The sequence below is a fragment of the Salvelinus sp. IW2-2015 genome, linkage group LG5, assembly GCF_002910315.2.
Source record: "Salvelinus sp. IW2-2015 linkage group LG5, ASM291031v2, whole genome shotgun sequence".
NCBI lineage: Eukaryota > Metazoa > Chordata > Actinopteri > Salmoniformes > Salmonidae > Salvelinus > Salvelinus sp. IW2-2015.
In genome coordinates, this window is record NC_036844.1 from 27,221,741 (window position 1) to 27,243,546 (window position 21,806).

Consider the following 21,806-nt stretch of genomic DNA (forward strand, 5'->3'; position numbering starts at 1 on the left):
ATAGGGAAACACACCTTTGGTAAAGGTGTCAACCAATTGGGACCTAAGTGTTTATAGACAAACCAGTGTATTGTTTATGGACAAAGAGGGACATTGGGAGCTGCTTTTGAGAGGAAAGATCAGTCAACAAAGTGAATGGGCTGGGATGCTGCAGAAGGTGTGAAAAGTTGTACATGCTGACCACACCGCTCTCGTTACATGTGCAAGTGTTGCAAAATAAATGTACACATACATGTTATTCAATCATTTCATCCAAACTGCTCGCGTGCGTCAATGAGAGTCTGCATAGTCAAGCGCTAAAAAAGAATGCCAGTGTACCCAAAATGTTGCTGCTTTGGGGTATTTTCCAGCAGGGCACTGTAGAGGGACTGCAGATAACCTGAGTTTTACACAGAGAAGCTAAAAATAGAAAAGGGGTAGACTAAATATATTACCTGGTCTGGAGGGTACTCTGTGGTCGTCAGGCTACATCTAACCACCTGTAACCCCATGTTTATGTCATGCTTAATGTAAATTGAGCTATCTTAGCTGTCAGCTTGTCATTTTTTTTTACAACTTACCTTCACCTTGTGCAGAGCTAGGGGTTGGAAGCACATACTGATGGAATCAGATTCTGTACAACAAAACACACAGCAATACACAATTGATCCATCCCACTAATTGTATTGATCTCTATTAGACTGGCTAGCTTAGCACACCTAACATGGCCATTTCAATAGTCAGCTTGCTGTTAGCTAGRGTCACTAAATTGGCTGCAAGATTGCTAGCCAGCTGAGAACCAACTAACCAACCAGAGACTACTTATACACATTCCTCATTGCTACCAACACGTAAACACAGGGTGAGTTAGCTATATCAACAATCCTATTTTTAGTAACGGAGTGTTTTCCAGACAACGGTGGAATAGATGGCTACCAGATTGAGTTACTCTTATTTGCTAATGTTAGCTAGCTTATGTTAGCTAACGTTAGTCAAAGATAGAACGAACTAACAAACATGTTTATTCTGCTGAAGGTACTGTACCAGTCTAGCAGTGACTAACTTGGCAAATACAAAATTGAATGGCAGTGTGTGTCCAAAAGATAGCTATCTATATGTTTTAGTTGATGGCTTTCAGAGTTCAATACAATACTTTTACCTAGTCCAGCTAGGCTAGAATGCTAGCTAACGTTACGTTATGTCTAATCAGGAATCTTACTTGTTGTGAAGGGAAAAAAAACATGGTATCACATCACTTCTCAGCTGTTGTCAGAATGGATTCCCCATCTGTTCAGCCTGAAAGAATCCCTCTGATAATCATTACTCAACGTAAGCATTATTCTTGATATCCGCAAGCTACTGGCAGCATTAGGTTAAATCTCTGGTAGGTAGAAAGGTGAAAAATAACACATTTTCGCACTTGTTTGTAATTGGCAAAGCCAGACTAAGAACACCACATGGGCGTGATGACAAATGTTAGTGAATAAAAAATAAAAAATAAACTATTCTTGCCTAAAGAAGTTCTGAGATTACTGTGTGTTGGTTGTTCGAAGTCAAATCAAATCAAATTTTATTGGTGACATACATGTGTTTAGCAGATGTTATTGCGGGAGTAGCGAAATGCTTGTGTTTCTAGCTCCAACAGTGCAGTAATATCTAACAAGTAATATCTAACCAGTTCACCCTAATACACACAGTACACACAAATCTAAGTAAAGGAATGGAATTAAGAATATATAAATATGTGGACGATCAATGTCAGAGCGGCATAGACTAAGATACAGTAGAATAGAATAGAATACAGTATAAACATATGAGATGAGTAATGCAAAATACAGTGCCTTGCGAAAGTATTCACCCCCTTGGCATTTATCCTATTTTGTTGCCTTACATCCTGGAATTAAAATATATTTTGGGGGGGGTTTGTATCATTTGATTTACACAACATGCCTACCACTTTGAAGATGCAAAATATTTTTTGTTGTGAAACAAACAAGAAATAAGACAGAAGACTTGAGTGTACATAACTATTCAACCCCCAAATTAATACTTTGTAGAGCCACCTATTGCAGCAATTACAGCTACAAGTCTCTTGGGATATGTCTCTATAAACTTGACACATCTAGCCACTGGGATTTTTGCCCATTCTTCAAGGCAAAACTGCTCCAGCTCCTTCAAGTTGGATGGGTTCCTGCTGGTGTACAGCAATTTTTAAGTCATACCACAGATTCTCAATTGGATTGAGGTCTGGGCTTTGACTAGGCCATTCCAAGACATTTAAATGTTTCCCCTTAAACCACTCGAGAGTTGCTTTAGCGGTATGCTTAGGGTCATTGTCCTGCTGGAAGGTGAGCCTCCGTCCCAGTCTCAAATCTCTGGAGACTGAAACAGTTTCCCCTCAAGAATTTCCCTGTATTTAGCGCCATCCATCATTCCTTCAAATCTGACCAGTTTGCCAGTCCCTGCCGATGAAAAACATCCCCACAGCATGATGCTGCCACCACCATGCTTCACTGTGGGGATGGTGTTCTCGGTGTGATGAGAGGTGTTGGGTTTGTACCAGACATAGCGTTTTCCTTGATGGCCAAAAAGTTCAATTTTAGTCTCATCTGACCAGAGTACCTCCTTCCATATATTTGGGGAGTCTCCCACGTGACTTTTGGCGAACACCAAACYTGTTTGCTTACTTTTKTCTTTAAGAAATAGCTTTTTCTGGACACTCTTTCGTAAAGCCTAACTCTGTGGAGTGTTACACTTAAAGTGGTCCTATGGACAGATACTCCAATCTCCGCTGTGGAGCTTTGCAGCTCCTTCAGAGTTGTCTTTAGTCTCTTTGTTGCCTCTCTGATTAATGCCCTCCTTGCCTGGTCCGTGAGTTTTGGTGGGCGGCCCTCACTTGGCAAGTTTGTTGTGGTGCCATATTCTTTCCATTTTTTAATAATGGATTTAATGGTGCTCCGTGGGTTGCTCAAAGTTTCTGATATTTCTTTATAACCCAACCCTGATCTGTACTTCTCCACAACTTTGTCCCTGACCTGTTTGGAGAGCTCCTTGGTCTTCATGGTGCCGCTTGCTTAGTGGTGTTGCAGACTCTGGGGCCTTTCAGAACAGGTGTATATACACTGAGATCATGTGACAGATCAAGTGACACTTAGATTGCACACAGGTGGACTTTATTTTGAAGGCAATTGGTTGCACAAGATCTTATTTAGGGATACATAGCGAAGGGGATGAATACATATGCACTCACCACTTTCCTTTTTATTTTTTTTGAGAGAAGTTTTTTTTTTTTTCACTTCACCAATTTGGACTATTTTGTGTATGTTCATTACATGAAATCCAAATAAAAATCTATTTAAATTACAGGTTGTAATGCAACAAAATAGGAAAAACACCAAGGGGAGGGAATACTTTTGCAAGACACAGTATCTAGCGGGGCGATATCTGCATTCGATATGAATGCTGGACTTTATGGTTCACTATGGGCAGCTGAATACATAGGAAGTCAGAACTTCCCAATTCTACCTGTGAAATGAAAATGTGCTCGTTCTAGCTTGTGGTTTGGATAAATGTATGTTTTGACAAAAACATTATGTTGTTAATATAGTAATGGATATCTGCTGTGGAAGAGCAATTTATTTTTAAGTGAAAAAGTCATCACACTGATATTTATCTGCAACAAGAAATACATCAATAGTGGGAAAATGCACATGAAAACATTCACCTGAAAATCTGTCACCAATTGGATGCAAACCTAGCTATGGAGAACAATGATTTATGCTCCAGCACACTGCGATGGACTTCACTGTGGATGTTGGCGGTGGATGAATGGCATGAAAACGGGCCTCAGGATCTCGTAATGGTATATCTGTGCATTCAAATTGCCATCGATAAAATGCAACTGTGTTTGCTGTCCGTAGCTTATGTCTGCACATACCATTTATTTTTTTTAATTTTTATTTCACCTTTATTTAACCAGGTAGGCTAGTTGAGAACAAGTTCTCATTTACAACTGCGACCTGGCCAAGATAAAGCATAGCAGTGTGAACAGACAACAACACAGAGTTACACATGGAGTAAACAATAAACAAGTCAATAACACAGTAGGGGGGGAAAAATGAGTCTATATACATTGTGTGCAAAAGGCATGAGGAGGTAGGCAATAAATAGGCCATAGGAGCGAATAATTACAATTTAGCAGATTAACACTGGAGTGATAAATCATCAGATGATCATATGCAAGTAGAGATACTGGTGTGCAAAAGAGCAGAAAAGTAAATAAATAAAAACAGTAAGGGGATGAGGTAGGTAAATTGGGTGGGTAAATTGGGTGTGCTGTTTACAGATGGACTATGTACAGCTGCAGCGATCGGTTAGCTGCTCAGATAGCAGATGTTTAAAGTTGGTGAGGGAAATAAAAGTCTTCAACTTCAGCGATTTTACCATAACCCAACCTCTACTATGGGGCACTCCGTTCACAACGTTGACATCAGCAAACCACTCGCCACACTTTGCCAAGTACAGTTGAAACCAGGATTCATCCATGAAGAGTACACTTCTCCAGTGTGCCAGTGGCAATCGAAGGTGAGCATTTGCCTACTGACGCCGAACTGCAGTCAGGTCAAGACCCTGGTGAAGATGATGAGCAAGCAGATGAGCTTCCCTGAGACGTTTCTGGTGGTTTGTGCAGAAATTATTTGGATGTGCATACCCACAGTGTCATCAGCTGTCCGGGTGGCTGATCGCAGACGATCCCGCAGGTGAAGAAGCCGAATGTGGAGGTCCTGGGCTGGCGTGGTTACATGTGGTCTGCGGTTGTGAGGCCGGTTGGACGTACTGCCAAATTCTCTAAAACAACGTTGGAGGCGGCTTATGGTAGAGAAATTAACATTCAATGCTCTGGCAACAGCTCTGGTGGACGTTCCTGCAGTCAGCATGCCAATTGCACGGCCCCTTAAACCATGAGACATCTATGGCATTGTGTTGTGTGACAAAACTGCATATTTTAGAGTGGCCTTTTCTTGTCCACAGCACAATGTGCACCTGTGTAATGATCATGCTGTTAAATCAACTTCTATATATGCCACTCCTGTTAGTTGGATGGATTACCTTAGCAAAGGAGAAATGCTCACTAACAGGGATATAAACAAATTTGTGCACACAATTGGAGCGAAATAAGCTTTTTGTGAGTATGGAAGGTTTTTGGGATCTTTTATTTCCACTCATGAAACATGGGACCAACTATTTACATGTCAAATGTATATTTTTGTTCACTATACCTATTGGAAGCCAATGATATCTACTGTCCTAGATAGATTTTCAGCTGTCCTTAGATTATGCTGAGAAGCAAGACCAAACACATAAACTCTACTGATTAAGCCTTTCAAATCAATGTCCTAGTAGGAGGAGAAACTTTTATTTTTGGAAGCCTGCATCTCTTTCCTTCCAATGACACTCTATTTGATTTGCACTGGTAGTGATCTTCAAACAAAGAATGTTTGCTAAATAGTATGAGAGAAATACCACATCTTGGGTGAACGTCAGCACAATCAGACTGCTGAACCAAATTCAATGCCAGGTACAGTACATTTCAGAAATAGCTGATTGGTTTCAACAGTTTGTAGTATAATAATGACTGAATTACTTTAAATACACACTGGATGCATATACTGTGGATATATCAACACAATAGTGCTCTGTCAAGTTACAATACAAGTATTTGGCTAATTAACTAGATAGGTAAACTAATATACTCGAATTTGAACCTAGATTCACTTATTCACTCTTCAAGTGTATAGAAATGACATTTTAACTAAGTATTTACTCATGGAATATTCTCAGAGGACTATAAGCCTCCCTGCTGTAACCCTCAGAATACAGTGAACCACTTGCTGCCTTACTCCGCTCTCTGAAAGCAAAAGTTGACTTCTTAGATGTCTTATAAGCCGCCACCTGTTCTAAACCAATGAGGGAGAGGATGATTACTTTGGTGTGTTCTGAGGTCTTTGTATTTCCTGTGGTCTTCTCAGCTGTGTTCACACACAGCCTACATGAGTGAGACATCAATAAAACATGAAGGAAACCTGTAGGAGTAATGTGTTAGGAAAATATCTGGCAACAGTATAGGTGTTATTTATGTATGGTGGGACGGGCAGATCAACAGGTGCAAGTGTGTTATGATGTAGTACTATGTGCTAACAGTTATATACTGTATGCTGTCCATGACTCCACACTAAATCATGATCCTTGTACCTAATGCACATCCTCTGGCACTACCAAAGCAATTCATAGTCGGACTTAGCCTAGTACGTTGGTATAATCATAGAGAACAACATCATGGGTTGAAATACAAGTATGGTGAGGTTTGAAAACAAGCTGAAGACAATAAGGTGATTGAAACTGTAGCAATAGCAGTGACTTCAGCCCTCTCTAAAATGCAGCGGACGCCAAATAAGTTCATTATTGTGCAATGGACCTCTGTTAAAACACTGAGAAGAGCCCTTCTGATACTGACAGGGTTGTGTGTTGTTGTGACTTTGGGACATAGAGCTGTTTCAAACCAACACACTCACACACACACACACACACACAAACACACACACACACACACACACACACACACACACACACACACACAACACCACACACACAACACACACACACACACACACACACACACACACACACAGGGGCTAAATAGTACAGGCAAGTCAAGGGCACTGTAGCTTTCAACGTAAAAAGTAGATGGCTCTCTTTATTTTGGCCAAATTAGCTCCATCATGTTTAGCCTAACTGGATTTTGTGCATAATGAAGCAATTTGAGTCATGGGCCAAGGCAGAACATTGTCTGATGGGCCCGCCTGTCTAGACGCATGAGGTAGATGGGTTACAAGAGGACATACTGTAGGCAGTGTTTGGTGGGTGCTTCTAAACTGATGTAGGCTATAACCAATAATATCCTCATCCCCTGACTAATCGCGCATAGGGCAAAGTGGTGAATGACATTATGGTAGCTAGCGACTCACCCCAAAACACTGAAGATAGGACAGCAGATATTTTAAAGTTGTTTTGTGACTGTTTTTAATGTTAATTTAGGGCACAATTATGGTTGCAAAGGTAGTTAAGTGTGCGCAAAAAGTGTTTTGGGGGGGATTTGCTGGTAGGTAGCCAGCACCAATCTGAGAGGGGTAGAATGAGGGGGCGGGAAGGTTAGTTTGAAGAGGGCAGGCTTTCCACGATGACAGCACTTTCCCTATCATAATTTCACCCTACCAAAAACCCTTCAAAATCCAGTGGACATACATAAGAATTGCCGTAGAAGTCAGTTGGAACAAAACAGCGCGCATTGACGCAACGAAAATCTAAAGTCGGAAGAAAATAAGAGCAAGAAGAAACGTTGTTTTCTGGTGAGAATGTGTGTTTTGTGTGTGTCTGGTTGTCAGTAAATTGTTGTCCAATGTTTTGTGTGTGTGTCAATGTTAATCATTGACAGGCATTGAAAACCATCCTCGATATGATATACTGCAGTGTTTCATTCACAAGCAACAACCTGCTGTTTGTGGTGTGCACATAATTGCGTTAAGGTAACAGGTTTCCCCTTGCCTTAACTGCAGCAAAGGGAAGTGTATACATCGGCTTTGAGGTGGTTCTGATGAGAAACGCGGTGCTGTCATTAAATTAAAAGGTGCATTTGTTTTAAGTGGGAAAATGCACATTTACCATGCGGACTATTTGTGCGGTACGCTTTTTACTCACTTACGTCGGTATATGTTATAGAAAGAGCCAGTTGAATCGACTTACTCAGGACACTGTATTCTAACGGGAAATGCGACACCAATCCGAAGGCTATAATGTTACTTATCGTATCGATAAATAAAACATATCTCTATTATTTGTAATACTTTTAAATCTATCCATACTTGCCAGGTAGCCTTTTCTCTTGTGATTTGGTCAAATTATTGGAAACGGCAGAGCATCACTGAACAGGTAGGCTACATATCGAATAACCTTGAAATATATCGAGAATATTTGCTGTTATCGAGGGTTACTCAGATTTCGGTGTTATTTAGCCTATATTTAGACAAATTCTTTCAAATCAAACGCCATTACCAACTAGTAGATTCACTGACGACATGTAACACAGCCTAGTTCATGTTCTCCAAACTGTCCATAAACGACAAAAAAAATAAGAAATTAGTAAATGATCTCAATGCGGGATGAAAATGAGTCAAGAGAAAACACATGACATTCTAATGCAACCTTAGGTTTTCATATTGAAGCACTCTCATAAATGTTTGATTCAGAGGACCTACGTGATCCTGCTCACTGTGACTAAAGGCAATGATGCAGTTCATATACTGTGTGTCTGTCTGTGTGTGTGTGTCTGTCTGTGTGTGTGTGCTTGTGTGTTTGGGTGTGCGTGTGCACGGTCTAGTAAAAAATATAAAGTAAAAAAATACACTATTGAATGGGTCAGAAATAGGCCAAGACTGTAAAAAAAAATACCAACTGGATATCACGAAATTGGGGGAGAAAAAGGGGTGAAAAGTAAAACAATTATAACAGAAATAATTAATAAAACATCTAAACTGAAGCCTTAAATAAGCCCCAAAACGGGCCAGTGTAAATTAAAAATCACATGAAAGATTTTCAGTACAACAAATTCACAGGTTTCTCAAGGGAAGATAATGGAGTGCTGTCTTCTGTACTGAACATGGACGGTTAAGTGCGCTACAAAAACGGCAGAAGAAAGTGGGTCGGCAAACACCAAAGGGTCTACACCCAGAGCGCCCATTTCTGTCCAGCTGCAGAGCAGGACTCAGGCCTGTCCTCGACCACAGGCCACCGAATACAAACACTGACCTAAGAGATTTGTCTCGTTCTGCAGCAGAGCAGAGGGGAGGTTTCAACAGTTTGGAAAAACGGTATGCCTATATACTTCTTTATTAGCTTTTCCTCCTCCACTTTCCTCCTTTCCTCCTCCTCCTTCTCCAGCTTTTCCTCCTCCACTCCATTCTTATTGTCTGAAGGATAGAGTGGACTGATGCTATTTGAAGTCCTTCCCTTATGAGATCACAGAAAGAGGTGCTATACATCAGACTTTAGTGGTTTCGTTTACAATTTCATCTCCCATCAACTCTTAGGCTCCTTTGCCATCCCATATTGTTGGCTCCTCTCTGGAAAGAAACCCCCCCTGCAATTTTTTATAAATGTTTTATTTAGCCTTTATTTAACTAGGCAAGTCAGTTAAGAATAAATTCTTATTTTACAATGATGGTCTACCCCTGCCTAACCCTCCCCTAACCCGGACGACTCTGGGCCAATTGTGCGTTGCCCTATCGGACTCCCAATCACGGCCGGTTGTGATACAGCCCGGGATCAAACCAGGGTCTGTAGTGACACCTCTAGCACTGAGATGCAGTGCCTTAGACCGTAATGCTTCAAAGGCATACACTCAATGACCAAAAGTATGTAGACATCTGCTCGTCGAACATCTCATTCCAAAACCCCCTTTGCTGCTATAACAGCTTTCACTCTTCTGGCAAGGTTTCCACTAGATGTTGGAACATTGCTGCGGGGACTTGCTTCCATTCAGCCACATGAGCATTAGTGAGGTCGGGCACTGATGTTGGGCGATTAGGCCTNTCCACTAGATGTTGGAACATTGCTGCGGGGACTTGCTTCCATTCAGCCACATGAGCATTAGTGAGGTCGGGCACTGATGTTGGGCGATTAGGCCTTGCTCACAGTCTGGGTTCCAATTCATCCCAAAGGTGTTCGATGAGGCTGAGGGCAGTGCTCTGTGCAGGCCAGTCAAGTTATTCCACACCAATCTCGACAAACAATTTCTGCATGGACCTCGCTTTCCGCACTGGGGCATTGTCATGCTGAAACAGGAAAGGGCCTTCCCCAAACTGTTGCCACAAAGTTGGAAGAACAGAATCGTCTAGAATATCATTGTATGTTGTAGCGTTAAGATTTCCCTTCACTGGAACTAAGGTGACTAGCCCGAACCAAGAAAAACAGCCCCAGACCATTATTCCTCCTCCACCAAACTTTACAGTTGGCAATATGCATTGGGGCAGGTGGCATAGTCCTGGCATCATCCACACCCAGATTCGTCTGTCACCAGATGGTGAAGCGTGATTTGTCACTCCAGAGAACGTGTTTCCACTGCTCCAGTCCAATGGCAGCGAGCTTTACACCACTCCAGCCAATGCTTGGCATTGCGCATAGTGATCTTAGTCTTGTGTGCGGCTGCTTGACCACAGAAACCCATTTCATGAAGCCCCCAACAGACAATTATATTGCTGACGTTACTTCCAGAGGCAGTTTGGAACTCGGTAGTGAGTGTTGCAACCGAGGACAGATGAATTTTATGCGCTTCAGCACTCAGCGGTCCTGTTCTGTGACCTTAATTGGCCTACCACTTTGTGGCTGAGCCGTTGTTGCTCCTAGGCATTTCCACTTCACAATAACAGCACTTACAGTTGACCAGGGCAGCTCTAGCAGGCCAGAAATTTGACGAACTGACTTATTGGAAAGGTGGCATCCTATGACGGTGCCACGTTGAAAGTCACTGAGCTTCTCAGTAAGGCCATTCAACTGCCAATGTTTGTCTTCATTTTTATACACCTGTCAGCAACGGTTGTGGCTGAAATAGCCAAATCCACTAATTTGAAGGCGTGTCCACATACTTTTGTATATACAGTGGGGCAAAAAAGTATTTAGTCAGCCACCAATTGTGCAAGTTCTCCCACTTAAAAAGATGAGAGAGGCCTGTAATTTTCATCATAGGTACACTTCAACTATGACAGACAAAATGAGAAAAAAAATCCAGAAAATCACATTGTAGGATTTTTTATGAATTTATTTGCAAATTATGGTGGAAAATAAGTATTTGGTCAATAACAAAAGTACTCAATACTTTGTTATAACCCTTTGTTGCAATGACAGAGGTCAAACGTTTTCTGTAAGTCTTCACAAGGTTTTCACACACTGTTGCTGGTATTTTGCCCATTCCTCCATGCAGATCTCCTCTAGAGCAGTGATGTTTTGGGCTGTTGCTGGGCAACACGGCTTTCAACTCCCTCCAAAGATTTTCTATGGGGTTGAGATCTCTAGACTGGCTAGGCACTCCAGGACCTTGAAATGCTTCTACAGAAGCCACTCCTTCGTGCCCGGGCGGTGTGTTTGGGATCATTGTCATGCTGAAAGACCCAGCCACGTTTCATCTTCAATGCCCTTGCTGATGGAAGAGGTTTTCACTCAAATCTCACGAAACATGCCCCATTCATACTGTCCTTACATGGATCAGTCGTCCTGGTCCCTTTGCAGAAAAACAGCCCCAAAGCATGATGTTCCACCCCATGCTTCACAGTAGGTATGGTGTTCTTTGGATGCAACTCAGCATTCTTTGTCCTCCAAACACAACGAGTTGAGTTTTTACCAAAAAGTCCTATTTTGGTTTCATCTGACCAATGACACTCCAACAATCTTCTTTGGCACCCACAAAGCTCCTAGCAACTTCAAACGGACCTGGACATGTACTGGCTTAGCAGGAACGACGTCTGGCACTGCAGGATTTGAGTCCCTGGCGGCGTAGTGTGTTAACTGATGGTAGGCTTTGTTACTTTCGTCCCAGCTCTCTGCAGGTCATTCACTAGGTCCCCCCGTGTGGTTCTGGGATTTTTGCTCACCGTTCTTGTGATCATTTTGACCCCACGGGGTGAGATCTTGCGTAGCCCAGATCGAGGGAGATTATCATGGTCTTGTATGTTTCCATTTCCTAATAATTGCTCCCACAGTTGATTTCTTCAAACCAAGCTGCTTACCAGGTCTACAATTTTGTTTCTGGTGTCTTTGACAGCTCTTTGGTCTGGGCCATAGTGGATGTTTGGAGTGTGACTGTTTGAGGTTGTGGACAGGTGTATTTTATACTGATAACAAGTTCAAACAGGTGCATTAATACAGGTAACGAGTGGAGGACAGAGGAGCCTCTTAAAGAAGAAGTTACAGGTCTGCGAGAGCCAGACATCTTGCTTGTTTGTAGGTGACCAATATCTTATTTTCCCACCATAATTTGCAAATAAATCATTAAAAAATCCTACAATGTGATTTACTGGATTTTTTTCCTCATTTTGTATGGCATAGTTGAAGTGTACCTATGATGAAAATTACAGGCCTCTCTCATCTTTTTAAGGGGGGAGAACTTGCACAATTGGTGGCTGACTAAATACTTTTTTGCCCCACTGTATAGTGTAAATGCTTTCATTGGACACAGACGAGCCTGTGTGTCTGCGGGTTTCCCTTCCATCTCTCTGTCCTGCGCTCTGCATTATACAGGGCTCATAATACAATGACTCCTACTGGACTCTGAGTGTGACCACTGGAAAAACGACTTTCCTCTGCCAGCTTCTTCATCTGCTCAGAGCCTCTGCTCGGAGCAAAAGAGCCTCTGTCACAGTGCACAGCTAGGTGGTGGAGGAGTGAGACATTCAGATGTACAGATCCAGCAGGCAATATGGTCTATGGGAGGACGTATTTGAGAGAATAGACAGTGAAGGGAGTCAGCTTTTTCTCTGAGACGCAGCGACTATTCACTGCTCCTCATGAGTCATGACTCAGCGAGCTTGATCCCACTGAAGTGGCATGTTTGGGAGGTCTCTGTGGAGTTTTCTTTCTCTGGATCCGGCAATATGAACAAAGTGAACAGGCTATGGGGATGAGTTAGTTTGGGGTAATGAATTAGACCCGATTTGCTCTTTGTTTCTCTCTTTCTCTTTCTTTCTCAAAGGCAGATTCTCTAGAAAGATCCACCTGTAGGGTATTAGGGTGCGGAACACTGTTTGTAACCTTCGAAGCTCCTACTGGAGCTTTACATTATTTGGTCGGGCACTGAACTGCGTAACCCACATAATCTACCAGTATGTACAAAGGATTGAAGCCATCTCTTCTTTGGCACTGTTGTCATGGTAAACAACTCGAAGCCACAGTGAATGCAGCAAATTCTCTTCTCCATAGGCTCCTTTTGGAGATGCGGATGCCCTGGTGAGGATGGGGGGGGGGGGGGGGGGTGAGGAGGAGGAAGATGAGGAAGCAACCTCCAGGCGAGCAGGTCATAGACCAAACAGTCATTCTCTTATATCTGTCAAGCTGTTTTGTTTCCCTTACCGTGCACACATTGTCTATTACAGCGCTGGACAGAGAAGTCACACAGAAATGCAATTGAAGCAATTCACTTTCCATGCATAGAGTGTTTGCATGGAAATTGTTTTGTTTGTGCTTCTTGAATTAGCATATAATCTATGCAGTGTGACACGTCTGCCTAACGCAGGGGAAGGTTCAGGTGTGCTAATGAGATCCATGGCATTGTTTAGGTCTCTGCTGCTGCTGTTGTTGTTGATATTGCATTATGTGAAGTCTGTGTTTTCCCTGGAAGGGCTAAAGCTGCATCTGTCACGTAAACACATTTTGGCACACTGCTAATGTGAAGTGTCACGATGGCTTCAAGGTATTTTCCTGTGTGTGTGTGTGTGTGTGTGTGTGTGTGTGTGTGTGTGTGTGTGTGTGTGTGTGTGTGGTGTGGTGTGTGTGTGTGTTGTGGTGTGTTGTGTGTGTGGTGTGTGTGTGTGTGTGTGTTGTGTGTGGTGTGTGTGTTGTGTGTGTGTGTGTACTAACAGCTTGGTATACACATAGTATCAGTTAATCACTAACTAGCTAAGCAGCAGGTATGTCTCTATCTTTTTTCTCCAGCACCATAAGAGTCAGGGCGACCCACAGAATATTTCAATGAAGCATACCGTGTCTCTCAAAGCCAGAAGTCGAATGACAGTTCAAATAAAATCTAATAAAATCTAATTGTATTTGTCACATGCGCCGAATACAACAGGTGTAGTAGACCTTACAGTGAAATGCTTACTTACAAGCCCTTAACCAACAATGCAGTTTTAAGAAAAATACCCCCACCCCCCCCAATTTAAAAAAATAAAAATAAATAAAGAAGTAACAAATAATTAAAGAGCAACAGTAAAATAACAATAGCGGGGCTATATACAGGGGGTACCGGTACAGAGTCAATGTGCGGGGGCACTGGTTAGTTGAGGTAATTGAGGTAATATGTACATGTAGGTAGAGTTATTAAAGTGACTATGCATAGGTAATAACAGAGCGCAGCAGCAGCGTAAAAAAGGGGCGGAAGGGGGCAATGCAAATAGTCTGGGTAGCCATTTGATTAGATGTTCAGGAGTCCTATGGCTTGGGGGTAGAAGCTGTTTAGATGCCTCTTGGACCTAGACTTAGCGCTCCGGTACCGCTTGCTGTGCGGTAGCAGAGAGAACAGTCTATGACTAGGGTGGCTGGAGACTTTGACAATTTTTAGGGCCTTCCTCTGACACCGCCTGGTATAGATGGCCCCAGTGATGTACTGGGCCGTACGCACTACCCTCTGTAGTGCCTTACGGTCGGAGGCCGAGCAGTTGCCATACCAGGTAGTGATGCAACCAGTCAGGATGCTCTCGATGGTGCAGCTGTAGAACCTTTTGAGGATCTGAGGACCCATGCTAAATCTTTTCAGTCTCCTGAGGGGGAATAAGTTTTGTAGTGCCCTCTTCACGACTGTCTTGGTGTGCTCGGACCATGTTAGGTTGTTGGTGATGTGGACACCAAGGAACTTGAAGCTCTCAACCTGCTCCACTACAGCCCCGTCGATGAGAATGGGGGTGTGCTTGGTCCTCCTTTTCCTGTAGTCCGCAATCATCTCCTTTGTCTTGATCACGTTGTGGGAGAGGGTGTTGTCCTGGCACCACATGGCCAGGTCTCTGACCTCCTCCCTATAGGCTGACTTGTCGTTGTCGATGATCAAACTTAATGATGGTGTTGGAATCGTGCCTGCCGTGCAGTCATGAAGGAACAGGGACTACAGGAGGGGACTGAGCACGCACCCCTGACGGGCCCCTGTGTTGAGGATCAGTGTGGTGCATGTGTTGTTACCTACCCTTACCACATGGGAGAGGCCCGTCAGGAAGTCCAGAATCCAGTTGAAGAGGGAGGTGTTTAGTCCCAGGGTCTTTAGCTTAGTGATGAGCTTTGAGGGCACTATGGTGTTGAACGCTAAGCTGTAGTTAATGAATAGCATTCTCACATAGGTGTTCCTTTTGTCCAGGTGTGAAAGGGCAGTGTGGAATGCAATAGAGATTGCATCATCTGTGGATCTGTTGGGGCGGTATACAAATTGGAGTGGGTCTAGGGCAGTGGTTCTTAACCTGGGTTCGATCGAACCCCAGGGGTTCGGTGAGTCAGTCTCAGGGGTTCGGCGGAGGTCAAGACACACATCCGACTCATATGATTCGTGATGACACGCCCCGCTTGGCCATCATTGGCTGCAGGTGATCACGCTACATCGCTTGGCCTATCTGTGCTGCAGGGAATTTGGTGCGCTCAGTAGTCGACTTGTGACTGTCGTGATGGTACGTTTTGTGATTTCTTTCTTAATATTTTAATCCCTTCATACTTACGTATATGTACAATATGGATTCACATGTATAACGGAACGTGATGGGAGTCAGCGTCCTAACTGCATGATTTGCAATGCCAAGTTGAGCAATTCTAGTCTAGCACCGGCAAAACTAAGAGAACACTTCCTTAAGCTGCATGGAGATGGAAAATACAAGAACACAACGCTCGCTGAATTCAAGGTGAAGAGAGCCAGATTCGATGAAAAGGCTACTCTGCCTGTTCTCGGCTTTGTACCCATCAACAAACCGATCCTCACAGCATCGTACGAAGTTGCTTACCTGATCGCAAAGCAGGGCAAACCACACACCATTGGRGAAACACTCATAAAACCAGCTGTGTTGAAGATGGCGAATATCATGCTGGGAAAAGAGGCTGAAGTTAAGTTAACCCAAATTCCTCTTTCAAATGACACCATCAGCGACAGAATAGAGGACATGAGCAAAGACATCTTGGCTCAAGTAGTTGCAGATCTGATTTCAAGCCCGGCAAAATTCAGCCTTCAACTCGACGAGACCACAGACGTTTCCAATCTAAGCCAGCTTGCTGTATTCGTGCGCTATGTGAAAGACGACGTGATAAAGGAAGATTTTTTATTTTGTAAGCCTCTTACAACAACAACTAAGGCAGCCGATGTGAAGAAACTTGTGGATGACTTCTTCAAAGACAACAATCTTTCGTGGGATATGGTTTCTGCAGTTTGTTCAGACGGCGCTCCAGTCATGCTGGGAAGAAWGTCTGGTTTTGGTGCGCTAGTGAAAGCCGATGCACCACACATCATTGTTACGCATTGTATTCTGCACAGGCATGCGTTGGCAACATAAACCTTGCCTCCAAAACTGGCAGAAGAATTAAAAATTGTAGTGGAATGCGTGAACTATGMGCGAACTAGTGCTCTGAGGCACCGCATCTTCAGTGAGCTGTGTAAAGAAATGGGCTCTGAATTCGAGGTACTTCTGTACCATTCTAACGTTCGGTGGTTATCCCGGGGACAGGTGCTGAATCGTGTTTTTGCCGTGCGTGTGGAATTAGCCCTGTTTTTGCAAGAGCACCAACATTGTCATGCAGATTGCTTKAAAAATTCTGAGTTCATTCTCATTTTAGCGTACATGGCTGATATCTTRGCAGCTCTCAATCATCTCAATCAAAAGATGCAGGGCGGTGGAGTCAACATCATCGAAGCGGAGGAAAACCTGAAGGCTTTTAAAAAAAAGCTACCGTTATGGAAACGACGAACAGAGAACGATAACTTCGCAAACTTTCCCCTGCTGGACGACTGTGTAATAAGTAAGATCGAAGATGTATCTGGAATCGGAGACATTTCTGTACCCGCGGAACTGAAGCAAGCAATTGCCACGCACTTAGATGAGCTTGCAAAGTCTCTCGARGGATACTTCCCTWCAAGAGAGTCATATCCAGCATGGGTGAGACAGCCGGTCACGTTTAGTGTTGAGACAACAGATGTCAATGATGAATACCTRGATGAAATCATTGAAATTCAGCAGAGCCAGGTTCAACAGCAACTCTTCAGAACAACAACGCTTTCAACGTTTTGGTGTCAACAAATGGTAACGTACCCTGTTATTGCAATAAAATAATATTTTATTTTTCCAATTAAGAAGGGTTCGGTGAATGCGCATATGAAACTGGTGGGGTTCAGTACCTCCAACAAGGTTAAGAACCACTGGTCTAGGGTTTCTGGGATAATGTTGTTGATGTGAGCCAAGACCAGCCTTTCAAAGCACTTCATGGCTACAGATGTGAGTGCTACTGGTCGGTAGTCATTTAGGCAGGTTACCTTAGTGTTCTTGGGCACAGGGACTATGTTGGTCTGCTTGAAACATGTTGGTATTACAGACTCAGACAAGGAGAGGTTGAAAATGTCATTGAAGACACTTGCCAGTTGGTCAGCGCATGCTCTGAGTACATGTCCTGGTAATCCATCTTGCCCTGTGGCCTTGTGAATGTTGACCTGTTTTAAGGTCTTACTCACATCGGCTACAGAGAGCGTGATCACACAGTCATCCGGAACAGCTGATGCTTTCACGCATGTTTCAGTGTTACTTGCCTCAAAGCGAGTATAGAAGTTCTTTAGCTCGTTTGGTAGGCTCATGTCACTGGGCAGCTCTCAGTTGTGCTTCTCTTTGTAGTCTGTAATAGTTTGCAAGCCTTGCCACATCCGACGAGCGTCAGTGCCGGTGTAGTACGATTCGATCTTAGTCCTGTATTGATGCTTTGCCTGTTTGAACGCATCTCTGTGTGTGGAGTAAAGGTGGTCTAGAGTTTTTTTCCCTCTAGTTGCACATTTAACATGCTGGTAGAAATGAGGTAAAAATGGATTTAAGTTTCCCTGCATTAGTCCCCGGCCACTAGTAGCGCCGCCTCTGGATGAGTGTTTTCCTGTTTGCTTATGGCCATATACAGGTCATTGATTGCGGTCTTAGTGCCAGCATCAGTTTGTGGTGGTAAATAGACAGCTATGAAGAATATAGATGAAAACTCTCTAGGTAGATTGCGTGGTCTACAGCTTATCATGAGATACTCTACCTCAGGTGAACAAAACCTTGGATGTTGTGCACCAGCTGTTGTTTACAAATATACATAGACCGCCACCACTTGTCTTACCAGAGGCTGCTGTTCTATCCTGCCGAAACAGTGTATACCCTGCCAGCTGTATGTTTTTCATGTCGTCTTTCAGCCACGACGCGGTGAAACAAGATGTTACAATTTTTTATGTCCCGTTGGTAGTTTAATCTTGATATTAGTGTCAGGTTTTGGCCAAGACTGTTCGGGTTTTGGTCACTAGATGTCCCCATTGCACCTTTTTTGTACCTTTTGTTTTTCTTGCTCTTATTATATTTTGTTGCACCTGTAGGTCATTCCTTGTTAGTATTAAAACCTGTGTGTTCCTCAGTTCCTTGCTCAGTGTTTGTAAGTTAGCACCCAGACCCAGCCCAAGCCTTGTTTTATTCAGATATTTTCTCTTGTTGGATTTTCCAGAGGTTCTCTGGTTTAGTTCTTGTGTATTATTTGAGTAGTCTTTTGAGGTTTGTTTTTTCCTGCTGTTTTTTTCCACTTTGTGGAGTTTCTTTTGTATTTTGGAGGATTTCCATTTTGTGCCTTTTGGCTTTATTTTTGGACATTGTGGATTTAGTTTCTTTGCCTGAAGATTTTGTTCTTTAATTAAACCACCATCTCTAGTACTGCTGTGTCTGCCTCATCTTCTGGGTTTGACGATTATTAGTGACTGTTTCTCGCACCGGTCCTGAACAGAAACACTGAGCCATTATAATGAACCCAGAGGCAGCCATACCCAGGATCTTTTTTCCATGCTGTCCCACCACGAAGGGACTGTCCATCGCCAACGAAGCTGCTCTGGTTTCAAGCAAGAAGGCCTTAATGGCTAGACATTCTCAACTTCTGTCAGAGATGCTGACTTCCATAAAGCAGATTTCGGATCGACTTTCCCCGGCAAACCGCGTTCTGCTCCAGTTCATCAGATTTCAAGTGCCCTGGCAGTTAACCCCTGGCTGAACTCGTCTACCGCCTCCCACAACGGTTCTTCAGGGGATCCGAGTGTTTGTAAGGGTTTTTTCACCCAATGTTCTCTCTCCTTTGAGCTGCAACCATCGTCGTTTCCCACCGACCGGTCCAAGATAGCATATACATCACCCTGCTGTCGGGAAAGCCCTAGCCTGGGCTACTGCTGTGTGGGATGCCCAAAGTCCCTGCTGTGCCAGCTACTCTATCTTTGCTGAAGAATTCAAGCGAGTGTTTCAAGGTCCTAACCAACGGCCCTGACTCAGCCAAACAGCTCTGACTCTCCGCCAAGGTCGGCGCAGCGTGACGGACTATGCCATCCAGTTCCGCACTGTGGCAGCAGCAAGTGGCGGAACGACGAGGGCGTCACAGTGTGTGTTTTTGAAGGGTCTTCCTGACACCATCCAGATGAACTGGCCACTCGGGAACACCGACAACCTCGAGTCCCTTATCAAGTTGGCTTCACACGCATAGACCAGCGTCTGAGAGAGAGAGATCAACCGTAGACCGCTCACCTAGCTCCTATCGGTTCCAGCTCGAGTCTCCACCTTTATCCTCGCTGGCTGCCACCAGAACCCATGCAGGTTGGACGCATCTCCCAGGCTGAGAGAGACCGCGGATGAGGGAGCGATGCTGTCTATATTGCGGCAAACCGGGCCATTTCCGCTCCACGTGTCCCGGGCTCCAGGAACGCACTCTCCCGTGCAGGCCTGGGAGGACTGTAACGGGAAACATAACCTCCTCCATCCATCCAACTCCCGCCTGCTCATTCCAGTTACCCTTTCCTGGGACACCACGAGTTTTCTTGCAAGCCTTGGTAGACTCTGGAGCCGCAGGTAACTTCTGGATGGGGTTGGGCGAAAGAGAATGTCGTTCCTTCTGAACCCTGAGTGAACCTAAGGGTTACTACGTTGGATAGAAGCCCTTTGGGATCTGGACTTGTTACTCGTGCCACTACCCCCTTGCGACTTTCAGTTTCCCAACACCAGGAAGTGATGAACTTTCATCTGATCTCCTGTTCCGAGTTCCCCTCTCGTCCTTGGTTATCCTGGCTTCACAGCCATAACCCTCACATCGAACTGGTCTGTGGGCACTAATCAGCAGTGGGGTCCTACGTGCCAACCACTTGTATCTTCCCGAGTTCCCCGAGTTCCCTTCCGAGTCTCTAGAATCCATCGACCTGTCCCGAGTTCCGAGTGTTACCATGACCTCAAACTGGTATTTAGCAAACAGAGGGCCACCAAACTACACACCCCATAGACCTTACGATTGCACCATCGACCTGTTTCCGGGACCTGCCCTCCCAGGGGTCGGATCTTTTCCCTTTCTCCTCCCGAACGAGCTGCTATGGATACTACATCAAGGACGCTCTGGCAGCAGGCCTCATGCGTCCATCTACCTCGCCGGCGGGAGCAGGGTTTTTCTTTGTGGCCAAGAAAGACGGTGGATTACGACCTTGCATCGACTACCGGGGACTCAATGCCATAACCGTCGTAACCGCTACCCGCTACCCGCTACCCCTTATGGCCACAGCCTTTGAGCTGCTCCAGGAAGCAGTTGTCTTCACTAAGCTTGACCTGCGGAACGCATACCATCTTGTGCGGATCAAACCCGGGACGAGTGGAAGACCGCTTTCAACACGCCTACTGGTCACTACGAATACTCGGTGATGCCTTCGGCTGACCAACGCTCCGGCTGTGTTCCAAGCGCTCATAACGATGTGCTTAGGGATATGCTTAACATCTTCGTGTTTGTTTACTTGGATGACATCCTCATCTTTTCGAGCTCCCTTCAAGAACACACTAAGCATGTCAGACAATGGCTCAAACGCCTCCTAGACAGCCATTTGTACGTAACCTCTTGGCTGCAAGTGAATAATTGAAAAAACTGGAAAATTATGTGCACATTTTCAAACGGCCTCCTAAGAAACTTTTTATTTTACAATTATGCATATATTTACTACTGTTGGATAGATAACAGTCTATAGTTTCTAAAAAGGTTTGAATTATTTCTCCTAAGTCGAACAGAAAATATTTTTACAGCCATTTTCCCAGCGAATTGAGTTTTTCCAAAATGCGATGTGTGTCTTTAAGACCTTGTCTATAAAAGGTCATTAGACTTGGGACCGTAGAAACACGTCACACTCCTTCATCAGGGTGTAATGCGGAAGTGAGAATTGAAAGCGTCGAATATCTCGTCCATGGACTGAATAACACACCTTCTTGTTGAGACCTGCGCAGTTAAAAAAAATTCCGGGCGCGAAGCATAATTTGGTCTCGGCTACTGGAAGAAGGTCGATAACGGTGAATATGATCTCTGACTTCGATATTATTTGATACATGTCACAAAATCATCCTAAAGTAATGTTTTTTCAATATACTTTAATTATATTATTGCAATTTATCTGGACTTTAGATGTGATGAGACGGAAGAATTTTTTGAAGAAAGACAGTTAGCGCGCAATGCTATTGTGCTTGCTAACCAAAGAGGGAAATAGTTCGTTCTGGAACCCAACTAAAGACTCTACTGGACATTGGACCCCGTACAACATTCTGATGGAATATCAACAAAGATAAGGACCCAATTTGGGATGCTTTTTCATATATCTGTCGAACTGTTGTATGCTAACTGTGCTAGGCTAGCGCTTGACTTATGCTAAGTGTTGTCTTATGCTAGCTTATGTTGTTAGCTATATAACGATATATTGTGTTTTCGCTGTAAAACACTTCAAAAATCGGAAATATTGGCTTTATTTCACACGATATCTGTCTTTC

At 43.9% G+C, this 21,806-nt stretch overlaps 1 protein-coding gene across 1 annotated transcript in view; it reads left to right on the top strand.

Annotated features, from left to right (window-relative positions):
• Positions 1 to 7,257: 7,257 nt before the first annotated feature.
• gabra3 (gamma-aminobutyric acid type A receptor subunit alpha3) overlaps positions 7,258 to 21,806 on the top strand; it is a 153,429-nt gene continuing 138,880 nt past the window's right edge. Inside the window, exon 1 of the mRNA XM_023987897.2 lies at positions 7,258 to 7,385. The gene's annotated coding sequence lies outside the window, so the exon portion shown is untranslated. The remainder of the gene's footprint in view (positions 7,386 to 21,806) is intronic.